The sequence below is a fragment of the Cupressus sempervirens genome, chromosome 3 (genome assembly GCF_028749045.1).
Source record: "Cupressus sempervirens isolate cs-2001-9-10 chromosome 3, ASM2874904v1, whole genome shotgun sequence".
Classification (NCBI taxonomy): domain Eukaryota; kingdom Viridiplantae; phylum Streptophyta; class Pinopsida; order Cupressales; family Cupressaceae; genus Cupressus; species Cupressus sempervirens.
In genome coordinates this window covers 826,810,217-826,826,539 of record NC_143120.1, presented here as the reverse complement: position 1 = coordinate 826,826,539, position 16,323 = coordinate 826,810,217, and the positions used below count along the sequence as shown (strand labels likewise).

Below are 16,323 nucleotides of genomic sequence, written 5' to 3'. Positions count from 1 at the left end.
CATAAAATTCACTAGATGCTCCAACTCTAATAAGCTCAACTTATTTTTCTTCACACAATCACAAGGGAAAAGACCTCAATAGGGGGTCCATTACACACCGGCAAAAAAAATGAGAACACATGTACTAATAGCTGATTGCACATGTATTAATTGTGGAGATTTTTTAATCTATTTTGGTTGATGATTGCCCATTTGTGCATGTTACTATTGTAACATTTCATAAAGACTAGTGAGACATTTAGCCACAAGTACATACATTTTTGAGTGAGTGACCATTGGCTAGATGCACAAAATCAACATGAACAACTACTATAACTTTTCCCTTATATCTATCATCCTAAAGTGTGAAAAGCCTCTTTCAATACAATGTTGACAATAACTTATTTTCTTTAGAAAGCTCATGAATCTCTTACCCAACATGAACATCAAGGAGAAATTCTATATGTGTATATTATCGTAAAGTGTGAAAAACCTCTTTAACAACTTGTTTTATTTACAAAACTCATCAATGTCTTACCCAAGGTGAACATCGAAGAGAGTTTCTATATTTGTGCATATTATCTTAAAGGGTGAAACCTCTTTCAATTCAATGTTCACAGCAACATGTTTTCTTTTTAAAAAAACTCATCAATCTCTTATCCAATGTGAACATCGAGGAGAACTTCTATATTTGTACATTTAAAAAATAAATAAAATTTGAAGAAATGTGGATAGGAAAACCATTTTCCAATTGTTTACCTCTAATCGAACAAATCTAAGATATCAGAGAAGGTGGAGCGTCCACTTGTTTTATTTTAGAACTAATATATATAGTCCAAACTTATTCATATAACTTATTCAAAATGCACTGTTTAATACGACGAATATCGTCCACGCGGTTTAGCTGGGTTTGGGTTGGATTATAAGTTTTGCAGCAGCAATTATCAAAAACTAAAAATATCACAAGAATCTGAACATTTACGTATATGACAGAGCTAAACCGGCAAACAGATGGCGGATTTCAAGACGAGATGCCCAATGCTTTTATGCTTTCTAATTATTGCTAAAAACACTGTACTCAAGCATACATTGATCTGTGAGAGAATGGCTATCCACGCTTCAGTTCACAGTCAAGGAAAAATTTCCATTAGTTTTTCAAAGAAAGCAGTACAAGAAAGGGCAGATGAGAAAAAGAACTGTGTGTTTTCTCCGCTGAGCATATCTGTTGCACTGAGTTTGGGTGCAGGTAGAGGGATGGGTACAACATTGGACCAGATTTGCTCGTCTTAACATGAAAGATGTCGATCAATTGCATCAAGTTTCTTCTGATCTCATTAATGTAGCTTTAGGAAATCAAAGTTGTACGGGAGGTCCTCATCTTGCATTTGTGAATGGAGTATGGGTGGATCAGACCATTACGTTGAAACCCACTTATAGAGATATTCTGAAGAATCGATATAATGCTAAAGCTAGCTCCGTTGATTTTATCAACAAGGTATAATTCTGTGTATCCTTTGCCCTTGGTTTGTGAAACACGAAGTGTGATAGTCCTAGAATTTATTAACCTGCGATTGAAAAGGTTTTTAGTGTAATCTGGATCGAATATATGATTTGATAATGAATCCTAGAATTTCTCAATGGTATTATTGTGTTGACAATCACAAAATTATCATTGGTAATATGCCTTGTTTCATAAACTTTGAAAGCTTCTTTTTATAGTATTCTGACACATTCTGCCATTTAACATACTTGCCCTGATTTCTTTCCCTTTTGTTGACTTTTATAAGCCAAATGAAGTAAGAATGGATGTGAATAAATGGACAAAAAATGAGAGCAAGGGGAAGATATAATTTCCTTTCACCTGATCCTGTAGATGAAGAAACCAGGCTGATTTTGGCAAATGCTTTGTATTTTAATGGCACATGGCTGAACAAATTTAATTCCTCTGCAACCAAAGAAGGTACGTTTAATTTACTGAATGGGGAGAGTGTGCAAGTGCCCATGATGACTACTAGAGAGAATCAACTTAACAAAGTAGTTGATGAGGGTAAAATTCTACGCCTTCCCTATTTGCGAGGCGAGGACAAGCGGTCCTTCTCAATGTATATTTGTCACAACCCACTCCATCTCATACGGAATAACTCGGTATTAAACTGGCACCTCGACTAAAATAACTAAATTATTGCTTAAATTAGATTCAAGCAAAACTAATTTAGGTATTCATTACAACCGATAATAAAACTGATAACAGAAGTCTTAAAGAATATTTGTTACAAAAAATATTCAATAAAAAGATCTCTCAGACTGATTTGGGGCGGGGGGGGGGAGGAGAGGTGGGGAGCTGGTTAAAGACTCAGAAAACATTCGTGAAAAGAGGCATAAGCTCATGGATTGGAAACATGCAAAAGTTTGGGGGAGGGAAAAATTGGAGAGAACATATGGGAGAAAAACTGGAGGCATTGACTAGGGAAATGCCAGAGAAAGAAGGGGGAGGGTGACTAGGATGGAAGGAAAGTACAGAGAAAGAAGTTCAGATATGCTATTGGCACTCATTAGGCTCATTTCTAGGTTCCTTTCTCATTGAATCTTGAGTTTCTATGCATATAGATGTGAAAAGAATTAGTTAAACACTGGTAGATTTAATCTAAGATAGTCAACGAATAATCAATGTGGCATCTATTGAACATTCTATTTCATTGATCCCATATATGGTGTAGACACTTACTGGATGTGGGCAAATCTGTAGCTTATTTAAGAACTTTAAGATTCTCTATGGTTTTATACTTAAATCTCACACCGCGATATCGTAGTAGCTAAACCTGAAATATGAAATCGTATATACATATTTGCTTGCAGTGATAGTGGTCTTTGGAGTAAGAAAGAAGTAGGTTTCCATCCTTTAAGCTTAGAACTTCGACTTTCCTTAGTATTCCTTAATCTATAGATTGAGGAACGAAGAGTAATCTTACTTAAAATAAAAGACAAAAAACAAAGTGCTGTTGTGATGATTATACTCTTGCCTCCATTGCGTAAACTAAGCTATAGTTTTGGAATCACCAAGAATATGGCGTGGATTAATGCAGGCTCAGTTCTAAGGCATTCAAATGGAGATGCCAAAATTCAATGAATTGGTATGTGAACTATAGAAATCAGGCTGCGAGAATTAAATTTACAACTCACGGGTTGTCAACAAAATATTTCTTGAATACAAAGTCTTCAACCACCACTTTATCATCAAGTCATCAATTGGATGAATGGAAATCGGTTCTTAGGGCTTCATAAGGGAAAGGAAATGTTGATTTAAAGCTTAATTTAAAGCTTACTTCTTAAAAGAAAAATGACAACCTTCAGTGCATAGACTGAATTCTCTGCTAGTGATGTTGTTATATTAGAATGTAAGTGATGTTGTTATATTAGAATGTAAGTGATATTGTTATATTAGAATGTAATACATGGTTGTTTGGGCTCTAGATATTTCCAGCAACCAATAAAGACAAAGATACTTAAATAGAACCATTGGTTTGTTCTTCTTGATGAGTAATACAATCTGAGATTTTCTTCATATAAATAACATGAGAGTTAGGAACTATCATCCATGTTGTTGAACTCAAAATATATTGTCTTGCAGCTCTCTTACTCCAAGTCATAGATCTTTTCAGAAATACGAAGTTCTTTTGTACGACATGGTTTGTAAAATGATATTCTCAGGCATTGAATAAATCTATTACACATCTTATCCTATAATGGAAGCTTGGAAGCTTTACTTTCATATTTGCATGATGGATGTTTGGCTGAATTGTAATCAAAATATGCAGATTGATGACATTTTCTTTTCAAACCAAGAAGTATCAAATTGAAACAACATTGAACTACACAGAATTAGCAAAGAGCTATGAGAGTTGTAGATTTAATCCAATTTTGAAGTGATTGATTGTAATTTGGAAAAGTGTGGTCTTTTGTCTTCCAAGGAATCGAAGAGGAAATTTTGTTAAATTATACACACATTTAGTGAGAAATTTGTGTATTTCTTTAAACTAGTGAAGTGGTGTTGGTAAACTTAAATGAGTATTGAAATTATCTTAGCATATGTATGAAGAATATCTTTGTATTGTCTAGTTAATATGATGTGATTGTGTCATGATATGTTTTCTGTGACAATGTGATATGTGAAAGTTATATTATTTTGTAGTAGTTGTCCTTGATCATGTGTGATCCACTATGATATTATTGTAGGATAAGTCAAGATAAAATAATATGTTGGTTGTTGTATTTTTCTACTTGCCAATAATGTGGTCATTAAGCTGCTTTGGGCTAAGTTTTGTTACATATATATTTTCTATTTTTGGTCAAAAGTTCACCTAGATGGGAAGTATTGTATGAGTAGACCTTTCATTTAGAGGAGAACATGCAGGAAAAATTTGATCTTATGTGATTAAAAATATTATATAATGGGTGCACCTTGAGCATTATGCATGCACAATTGTATTAGGTAGTTGATTTGTTCATGTGAAATAAATAATTATTTTAAAAGGGTTGCCTACATTGGATTAGATATCTAGAAATATTGCACATAGAGATAACTATGTATTGATAGTGTGGTCAATATTTAGATTTATTATGACATGATTTAATTGAAATGAGTTATGAGTCACTAAGAGAGTGATTGTACTACCTTACTATTACGAGGTAAAATCCTAATTTTGGAAAGAGTTTTCGTTAATGTGTGATATGCCTTTCTAATGGGCTTATGAGAAGAAAGCTATTGAACTTAATTAATTTCCCATGTAAATGATTAAAATAAATCATCATGCATTTGGCTACAAAAATTTGTGTTACTTGTCTTGCGAAGATGTGTTATTTTTGTGGTTGAGTTGTAGATAATGTGTTGCACAATTCCATTACTTTTCTTGATTTTACCTATTTAGTCTTCCTCGATGCAAGGTTGGGTATCTTTCATGTGAGGAAAGATTTTGGGAAAGCTTAATAGCTTTGTGGTAGGGTGGTAGAGCACTCGTACAATATTCTCTCCCTTGTTGTTCTTAGATAGGTTCTAGAGGCTCTATCAAAAAGTTGACATAAATGGTACATCTCGATATTTTGGTAACAAAATTATGGTTTCCTTTAGATTTGAGCATATATGTATATGTAACATTTTTGTTAAAGTTAATGATTGTTTATCAACTAATGTTGTCTGGTCAATATTCAAATGACTTTTGACTCTTGTTGAATTTTTCTTATTTTATGGAGATTGCCGATGTGGCATTGGTTTTGTAGTGGTAATCTTTACATATGATATCAAAGCTCTTGGTTCCACACTTAGGCCTTGAGTTCACTATGCTAGACATGCAACTTTAAGTCAACTAGTTTACTTTATGTTGTATGAGATGATGACATGGGTTGCATATTGTGTCTATTAGCTATGATTACTTTTGACATAAAAGGATATAATGTTCCCTATGCATGGCATTATTGTGAGTTATAAATAGCATTCATTTAAAGATTGTCAAAATGGAAAGTATATGGAATGACTGGTAAATTGTGTACCTCATTTGTTTATGATTATATTTACTTTAAACAATGTAATGGTATAATATGCGTATTGGAGTATTAAATTTAAACTATTGAGATAGTCAAAGGATGGTTGACTTTTGCACTAGGCTATGAGAGTCTACCGAATGAAGATTTGGCCTATGATAAGAATGAAAAATGTCTTTTTACTATGTAAATGACATGTGATGCACATGTAGTGCAAAAATTTATTTATATTTTATGCCAGATTCATGAGGTTCATTGATTAACCTAATATGATAAGTAGTAAGAACATGGATTTCATTTGCAAAAGTATTGGATGTTCGATTATGCATTTAGAAATATGTGATTATCAAGATAAATTGCATGTGATGCATGAGAAGTTTGGTTATATTCTTAGCAACCCTTTGATGCAAGGTGTCATTAAACATCTACTCCCTCTTGGTGAGTAGTGAGAGTCATTGTGCTTTATGTGAATGGGGTTTTCATTTTATTATGTTTAGTTTCATGAACTTGGATGTGATCAAGGATTAGCTTGAAATTTTATGTTCTTTGTGATAACTAAGCCACCAATTTCTTGTGACCTATTATTGTGACTCTTGTTCACTTCTATTTTGATTTTGTATCTCCTTTTTGGACTTTGATTTGAGAATTATGAATCTTTTTTTCAAGATTTCTTTGATCTTTAGATGGCTAGGGTGTGTGTGTGTATTTTGATGATGCTAGTCCTATGGTTTAAAAGTGATTCCATCATCATGTTTAGTGTGGAACATTGAAATAATGCAAAAAGGAGTATATTTTGAAGAACATTCCATTCTTCCTTTTGCATTTATTTTATTTTATTTTTGTTTTATTATGGAAAGCTTACCTTCTAGCATGGCTGTCGAATGTGGATAAACAACGAAGGGTAGAAGTGTTTCTTTCATTTTCCACTCCACTTGCTAGTGTAATACTAACACTACAAAAATGCTTTGGCCAAAGTTATGAGCATATGTTTATTTGATATGCTTTCCCATGCTTCACCTCCCTACCACATCCATGATTATGGCTACGTAGACATATGTCAGAAGTAGTATGTTTCATGGCTGCACTAGGTACCTCTTTCTTTTTGCACTATTGGGCATTGTTAGGTTGTGAATTCTATGTGTTATATAGGATCCCACAGAAAGTACCTATGGTATTGTGAAGGAATTTCTAGATTGGGAATTCTATTTATTAGGTGGGATCCCAAGGAAGTGCATTTTGTATTATTTGGGCATTGTAGGGTTGAGAATTCTATGTGTTAGGTAGATTTGCATGGAAGTGTAAGGCTTCATGGTTGGGTAAGAAAGTGCCTCAAACCATATTTTATGTGATGATTTAATGGCATGAAGGTAATACATCACAACTTGTGCTTATATGTTGGTCAAGCACACTATGGTGACGAGATGGGCTTGAAGGCCTAAGGTCACTAAATTGATAAAAAATGGATTCACTGATCCTTGTAGGTGGTTGATGAACATACCTAGATGATTTACTTAATGGTGCATATCATATGATAGATGGTGTTGCACTTCTATTATGTTCTTATTGTTCCATGTTCGATGCATAGGTTGATATCTTCTATGATGCCCATTGAGGTATGATGCTTTAGATTATGCTTCATGTATTTTTTAAATTATACATTTTTATTGATGGATGACATCTAGGTCAACATCCCTAAGTAATATCATGTGTTTCCTTCTTAAATAAATAATTATTTGATAACTTCTAAACATGGTGAATGAAATAGTTGTTGGCTATTCAACTAGGATTTTTCTTTCTTATTTATGTATTCTTGCAATTGATAATGTGGGAATTTCTTAGCAGGACATGGTTCTTACATACAATAGAATAAAGTTGGACATGTAGGTCAGCTTCTTCTAATATTTTCATTTATGGCATGGTCATGTGATGGCATGTTGTGTTCAACAATTTGATTGATTGGTTATGAAATGTAATTTTTATTACACCTATCATTATGCCATGTAAGTTGGAAAGTAGAATGAAGTTGCAAAATTAATTGGAAGATATTGGAACTACTTGTTGATTCAACTATTTGTAGATGACTTTTGACTAACCTAACTAGACATTTTTAGTCCATGTGCCAAGTGTATGGAAATGTGGTCTTCCTACGAAAATGCAAAAAGGGTATGTATAGATCCTTCTTTGATTAATTTTTAGAAATATATTGCATTAGTATTATTTATATATGATGACCTACCATATATGTGACATCTAATTTATAGAAAGATTGTTGACTCATTTTATTTAGTCAACTTGGTCAATTTGGTCATCTTAAGTTGTTTGTTCCAAAATCCTAGTCGATATGTTGTTCGACATAGACTTGGTTATTATGTATTCGACTTAGATCTTTGGTCAATATGTTTGGTTGGGATTTGGTTTTATTACCTATTGATGTAGAAATTTGGGTCAATGTCGCTTGATGCATTTGACTATGTGGTCTTCATATTGTGCATTTATTTTTTGATTAGATGCATATCTATAATTTTGAGCTATATGATGCACTATGATGTAATTATACTATATGTCCACTTCTGCAAGAATTTGTATGCATAATGATGACCAAATGATGATGGGTACATTGATGATTTTATGTGTGGATATCTTTTTATTTCATGATGATTTAAATGATGAGAAATTAGATGTATCATGGTTACATTACTTGAATATGTTTCATGGACATTAACTTATTGATATGGAAACTTACTCCCTTAGTGAGCACCACATGTAGATGGTATGTATGGATGATTAAATTCATTACTCATGTTCTAGATTTGATTAAAGATGAGTTAAATGAAAATGTTAACTCTTGACATTATAACTTAAAAATTGGCTTCTTTAGCTATTGACATTATGGATGAGGTAAAGGTATTGTGAGTGCATGTGTAAAAGTATGGTAGGATGTGGATAACAAGTATTTACTAGTGAGGCAAAATGCATAGGTGATGCCAAGCTATGGTAAGTAAGAACATGTATGTGTGTGATATCATGTGGTTTTAAGGTAACATGCTAGTTAATTTTGAGACTTCTTGAAATAAGAAGGCATTTTATTTTATATTTCATTGGAAAATCGATTTGATTTATGATATATGATGGACTGACATTTGGTGTTGTTCCTCTAATGCAATAGAGGGAATGACACATTATAAAAAAAAGGGGGAATATTGTTGGAGAGAGCTAGCATAACCTTGTATAACTATAGAATGGTAATGGAATTCACACACTCACACATAGAAAATGTTGTTGAAATGATTACTTATATACATGTCTAAATAAAATGTGTGTTATTTTCTCTAAACTTGTTACTTTAACTATGTGTTAATATGTCTTTCAAGAGATAGTTCCATGAGAGTTGATGTATTAATGAAATGTAGGTTTCATTTAACCCATTGAAAATTTGAATTTATTTCAGTAAATGTAAGTCAATTATATTGATAGCATTTTTATGAATAATAGAATTTAGATTATTGATCATTATACTATGGAATTCTTGAAATTTTATGGATATTATTGTGATTTCTTGCATATTGCATCAACATGATGCATTTTCCAAGGGGGGGAGGATGTTACAACCCACTCCATCTCATACCAAATAACTTGGTATTAAACTACCACCTTGACTAAAAAGAAAAATTATTGCTTAAATTAGATTCAAGAAAAAGTAATTTAGGTATTCATTATAGCCGACGAAACCAATAATAGAATTTTTAAAGAAATAGTTACAAATATTGTTAAAAATTTATAAATAAAAATATCTCTCAGACTGATTTTTGGGGGGGGGTGGGGGGGTTCGATTTGGGGGGAGGTAGTTAAAGACTTACAATACATTCGTGAAAGGAGGCATAAGCTCATGGGTTGGAAACATGGGAAAGTTTGGGAATGGGAGGAGTTGGAGATAAAACATGGGGGCAAAACTTGTGGCATCGACTGGGGAAATGATGGAGAAAGAAAGGGGAACGTAACTAGGATGGAAGGAAGGTACAAAGAAAGAAGTTCAGATATGCTATTGGCACCCATTAGGGTCATTTCCAGGTTTCATGTCTTCTTTTGGGATCCTTTCTCATTGAATCTTGAGTTTCTATTTAGAGCTATGCATATAGATGTGGAAAGAATTAGTTAGGCACTAGTAGGTTTAATCTAAGATAGTGAATGAATAGACAATGTGGCATCTATTGCACATTTTGTTTCATTGATCCCATAGATGGTGTAGATTGTTACAAGATGTGGGAAAATCTCACACAACAATATCATAGTAGCTAAACCTGAAATATGAAATGGTATATACATATTTTCTTGCAATGATATTGGTCTTCAGAGTAAAAAAGTAGGTTTCCATCCTTTAATCTTAGTACTTCTACTCTCCTCAAAATTCCATAATCCATAGATTGAGGAACAAAGATGAACCTTAACTAATAAACATAAATATAAAACAGAGTGTTGTTGTGATGATTATACTCTTGCCTCCATTGCATAAACTAAGCTATAGTTTTGGAATCACCAAGAATATGGCCTGGATTAACATAGGCTCAGTTCTAAGGCACTTGAATGGAGATGCCAAAATTCAATGAATTGGTATGTGGATAGTAGAAATAAGGCTACGAGAATTAAGTTTACTCCTCATAGGTTGTCAACCAAATATTTCTTGAATACAAAGTCATGAACCACCACTTTATCCTCAATTCTTCAATTGGATTAATGGAAATCAGTTCTTAGGACTTCATAAGGGACAGAAAATGTTAATTTAAAGCTTACTTCTTAAAAGAAAAATGGCAACCTTCAGTGTACAGACTGAATTCTCTACTGGTGATGTTGCTACAGTAGAATGTAATACATGGTTGTTTGGGCTCTAGATATTGTCAACCACCAATAAAGAGAAAGAAAATTATATTAAATAAAAACATTGGTTTGTTCTTCTTGATGAGTATTATAGTCTAAGATTTTCTTCAAATAAATAACATGAGAGTTAGGAACTATCATTCATGTTGTTGAACTTAAAATATATTGTCTTGTGACTATCTTACTCCATGTCATAGATCTTTTCACAATTGTGAAGTTCTTCTCTATGACATGGTCTTTAAATTGAATTCTCAGGCATTGAATAAATCTATTACACACCTTATCCTATAATGGAAGGTTTACTTTCATATTTGCATGATGGATGTTTGGCTGAATTGGAATTAGTATATGCACACTGATGATATTTTCTTTTCAAACCAAGAGGTATAAAATTGAAACAACATTGAACTCCACATAATTGGCAAAGAGCTATGAGTGTTGTAGATGTAATCCAGTTTTGAAGTGATTGATTGCAATTTTGAAAAGTGTGGTCTTTTGTCTTCCAAGGAGTCGAAGAGGAAATTTTGTTAAATTATACACAAATTTAGTGAGAAAGTTGTGTATTTCCTTACATTAATGAAGTGGTGTTGGTAAACTTAAATGAATATTGAAATTATCGTAGCATATGTATGAAGAATGTCTTTGTATTATCTAGTTAGTATGATGTGATTGTGTCATGATATGTTTTCCGTGACAATGTAATATGTGAAAAATATATTATCTTGCAGTAGTTATCCTTGATGATGTGGGATCAACTATGATATTATTGTAGGATAAGTTAGGATGGAATAATATGTTGGTTGTTGTATTTTGCTACCTACCAATAATGTTGTCATTAAGCTACTGTTGAAAAAGTTTTATTACATATTTATTTTCTATGTTTGGTCAAAAGTCCACCTAGATGGAAAGTATTGTATGAGTAGACCTTTCATTTAGAGGAGAACATGCAAGACAAATTTGATCTTATGTGATTAAAAATATTATATAATGGGTGCACCTTGAGCATTATGGATGCAGGATTATATTAGGTAGTTGACTCGTTCATGTGAAATAAATATTTATTTTAAGAGGGTTGCCTACATTGGATTAGATATCTAGAAATATTGCACTTAGAGATAACTACATATTGATAGTGTGGTCAGTATTTAGATTTACCATGACATGATTTAATTGAAATGAGTTATGAGTCACTAAGAGAGTGATTGTACTAGCTTACTATTATGAGGTGAAGTCCTAATTTTGGGAAGAGTTTTCCTTAATGTGTGATATGCCTTTCTGATGGTCTTATGCGAAGAAAGCTATTGAGCTTAATTAATTTCCTATGTAAATGATTAAAATATATCATCTTGTATTTGGCTACAAAAGTTTGTGTTATTTGTCTTGCGAAGATGTGTTATTTGTGTGGTTGAATTGTAGACAATGTGTTGCACAATTTCATTATATTTCTTGATTTTACCTATTCAGTCTCCCTCGATGTCGGGCTGAGTATCTTTCATGTGAGGAAAGATTACAAGGAAGCTTAATGGCTTCGTTGTAGGGTGATAAAGCTCTCTTACAATATTCTTGCCCTTGCTGTTCTTAGAAAGGTTCTGGAGCTTCTGTCACAAGGTCGACATAAATTGTACATCTTAGTATTTTGTTAACCGAATTATGGTTTCCTTTAGGTTTAAGCATATATCTATATGTAACATTTTTTTTAAAGTTAATGTTAGTTAATCAACTAATGTTGACTGATCAATATTCAAATGACTTTGACTCTCATTGAATTTTCCGCATTTTATGGATATTGCTGATGTAGTGTTGATTTTGCAGGGGCAGTCTTTACAATATTATACTGCCCCTAGTGACACCAATGGTCTTCCCAAAATGGAGAGAAAGCTTGATCTTACCAAATATCTGTCCATAGTAACCGAAGTAGAGGTGAGCTCGTTTCAGCTGCCTCGGTTCAAGGTATCATCTAGTGTTAATGCAACTGAGATCCTGAAAAAGATGGGACTGGTATTACCTCTTAGTGAATATTATGCAAATTTTGATGAAATGGCTGAGTTGAATGTGGACAAGCGTCTCTACATTTCAGATGTATTTCACAAATCATTTGTGGAGGTTGACGAAGAGGGCACTGAAGCATCAGCTGTCACTGCACGCCCGTATGCGATAGCGCTGTGCGCAAGGATGTACTTTGTAGCTGATCATCCATTCATGTTTGTGATCAAGGAAAACAAAAGTGGAGCTATCCTCTTTGTTGAACATGTACTCAATCAATTGGAAAGCTAATCTTGATAGAATTTGACCACGCCGTATAACTTAAGACCAGTTTCGGAAGAGGGACACAAGACAAATTGGATATTCATCTCACTACAGCTGTCAATGTTTTGTTGGTGACTTCTTTTTCTTTTTGATAACTCTCAGAATTTCATGATAAATGACGTTTTCTCATTTTGAGTCCATATTCTAGTGTCTAGATATAAATTGTCAAAATTAATAATTGAGTCTCTTCTAATCCGATCATATGAGTCAGCTAATTAATAAAGATAATAAAAAGGAAGAACAGCTAATATAATTGCTTTAATCCAAGTCATCCATGTCCTCCTATTGTATCGCTCAGAGAATAAGGTCTGTCAAATCTCCTCATGATCATTAGCATAGAAAGGGTTACAGTTTGGTGCTCTTAAATGAACCATACGTATTCCTTGGTGATGAACTGATTGTAATAGCAGCACAAAAGGGGAAAAAAATATAAGATAACAAAATAGCGTAACAAGAGAACAAAGGAATAAGAAACAAAATTAAATATAACAGAGAAGCACACTAAAGCAGCAGCTTTATCCAATAAGCACTATGAACTTTTGCTACGCAACATTTTAACAATGACATTCATATTTATAAGCTCTATAGAGCTTTCTAGAAATCTAATTTGCAAGGACTACGCTAGAAGCAAAAAGTTCTGGAGTCTTCATAAATGAATGTTTCCAATGCTACAATAAATGTCCAGCTAATGTACTATTAAATAAACATTATTTTGACACCCCCAATAATATTTATTTGGAAAGGATAGGCACTTCTTTGAGTTGTAATAGATTTTTAAATTTAGTAAATTTGACGATAGACAATGCTTTTGTAAATATATCAGCAACTTGATTTTTTGTTCCCCAATATTACAGCTCCACCTCTTGGCTTTTAGTTAGATCTCGAATAAAATGATGATACACTTCTCTATGCTTGGCCTTGTATGATATACCCGATTATTGCTAGCTTGATAGCACTTTGACTATCACAAAATATTGTAGTTGGAGAGTCTTGTGAATGGTGTAATTCTTCAAGTAATCGCCTAAGCCACAATGCTTCTTGAGATGCCTTTGATGAGTCAATATATTCAGCTTTTGTCAATGAGAGTGACACTGTTGATTGGTTTTTGTTGTTCCATTAAATTGGTCATGATCCAAGATGAAAGATATATCCTGAATTTGATTTTATATCATCAATGTCACTTGCATAATCAAAATTTGTATATCCAACTAGAGTAGGCTCTCCTTTGTATTTGTATTCAATGCCAAGCTGGTAAGTACCCTAATGTATCGTAATATTCTTTTGACTTCCATCTTATGTTCAATGTGTGGATCTGCCATGTACCTAGATACATTACCAACTGCATATGCAATATTTAGTCTAGTTATAGTAAGATAAAAAGATTTCTAACAACCTAACTATACAATTTTCCATCCACCTTCTTTTGAGTAGAGTTAGTACTCAACTTCAATCATACTTCACATGGTACAATTTTCTATTATAGTTCTATTTTTTCTTTTAGAAACCCTATTTTTTTGGTGTGAATAAGAGGCAGTTGATTCCTTCTTTATATGATGTTCTTTACACAAATCTAGAAAGGCCTTATTCATGTATTCAATCCCACTATCAATTCTTATTATCTTTAAACACTTACCAATTTGTTTTGCAGTTAAAGCTTTAAACTCCTTAAATTTTTGAAACACTTCATTGTTGCTTTAAAAAAAATACATCCAAATTCTTTTACTATAATCATCTATAAAGGTGAAAGCATACCTTGATCCTCCAATTGAAGGTGTTTTAAAAGAACCCATTACATCACTATGAACTAGATGCAAAGGATTTTTCGCTCTCCATATTTTACCTTGTGGTAAAATTTCCACATGTTGTTTTCCCATTGCACATTCTTCACATACCTTTAGATTTGATGATATCTTTGGAAGTTCATGCACCATTTGCAATCTCTCTATAAACTTGAGACTAAAAAAATTGGACAATAACACACATATGTTTATCTCCACATTTAGAAGTAAATTCTTGAAAGTCATATAATTCATTCTCTATTTTACCAACTAATGTAACACTATAATTATCATTGATATCCTTGATTAAACACTTATTATTATAGAATTCTATTTGGTAGCCTTGACTTTCAATTTGAGATACTGAAAGTAGATTTATTTTTATTTTAGGAACTAACTTCACATTGTTTAACAAACCATTATCAACCTTGAAACTACCAATTCTATAACTTCTAGAGCACTATTATCTCCCAAATATATTTTTTCTATATTATTTTCACCTATTGATTCAAAATGTTTCTCATTATGAGACATGTATTGTGTAGCACTAGAATCAATAATCCAATCATCTTTGAAAGTGTTATTTTCTTTAAGTGCAACAAAAGCGTTTCCCTTAGACTTATGAATTTTTTTAGAATTACTTATCATCTTCTCTATATCTCTTTTCTTCTTGAAGCATTCATTTTCTTTATGACCCATTTTGCCACAAAAATTACATTTCTTATTACTTCTATTTATGGATGAAGCACCTTTATTATCATAGTTTAAGTTTCTTTCTTTTATATTGATTATATTGCAACTTCTAATAATATTGATTTCCTTTCATTAGAAATGTTCGAGATTCACCATCATATGACTATTTTTCTTTGACTTGTCTTTTCTCTTCTTGGACTAACATAGCACACAATTCTTCAAACTTAATATTTTTAACTTATCTGGTGTATCTGATTCCCTTATAAATTATTGATAAGATCTCAGAAAATTGTGGAGTATAATTTGCACAAAATCTCTATCATCTATATCTTTCCAAGACAAGCAAGCTAATTCTTCTTTTCCTTTAATTTACTTAAATGTGGTATTGTCTCTTGTGAGCTTGATAATTTCATATTAAATAACTCAGTATTGAGAGAAAAAATCCATACATTGCCTAAGTTTTGATATAGATCCTTAAAAATTTCCCATACTTTGAATCCATTTCTTTCATTACAAACTTCTGGAAAAACCTCCTCTAAAAGGATAAGCTTGATTAATGTTGCTGCCTTCTTATCTCTTCTATCTCAAGTATCTTGATTCTTTCCTAAATTTGTAGGCCTCTATTTACTACCAATTACAATATCATAACAATTTTGAAGAGTTAGAGGAATTTCAATATGAGATACTTGTTGATGCGTGTTTTATGACTCACCAAATAGTAGAACAAAATACTAAAATATCTTATCCTCTCTTGAATAAAGTCTTGTGTATGCTAAGATTACTAGAAGATCATACAATGAATTCAAGATTCCTTTAATGTCAGGTCTTGACTGTGGATAAGATCGGTGGTTGATGTGATTTGCTGATGATCACAAGGGGCCTTACATGTTTATTCATATTCATTTCAAGCCATACTAGATGTGGGAGCTATCTTAAGGTTTTGCAATGAAGTGCTTTTGGAAATTTTCACAGAATATGTAGAAATTCAATAGGATGGGGTTCAGGAATTCTATTCTAATTCTAATGGTAGTGATAACAACAAATAGTATTCTAGTGGACAAATTCCTCAATTTACCAAATTTCGCTTCGCCAAGTTATACTACAACTATGCATGAACTAGTGCAATCTTCAAGGGTTATGCCAAAGGTTTTCATATCAT

General features: G+C 32.6%; 1 pseudogene; it reads left to right on the top strand.

Annotated features, from left to right (window-relative positions):
• The first annotated feature begins 1,083 nt into the window (after positions 1-1,083).
• LOC149569330 (serpin-ZXA-like) lies at positions 1,084-12,660 on the top strand (annotated as a pseudogene).
• Positions 12,661-16,323: the final 3,663 nt, after the last annotated feature.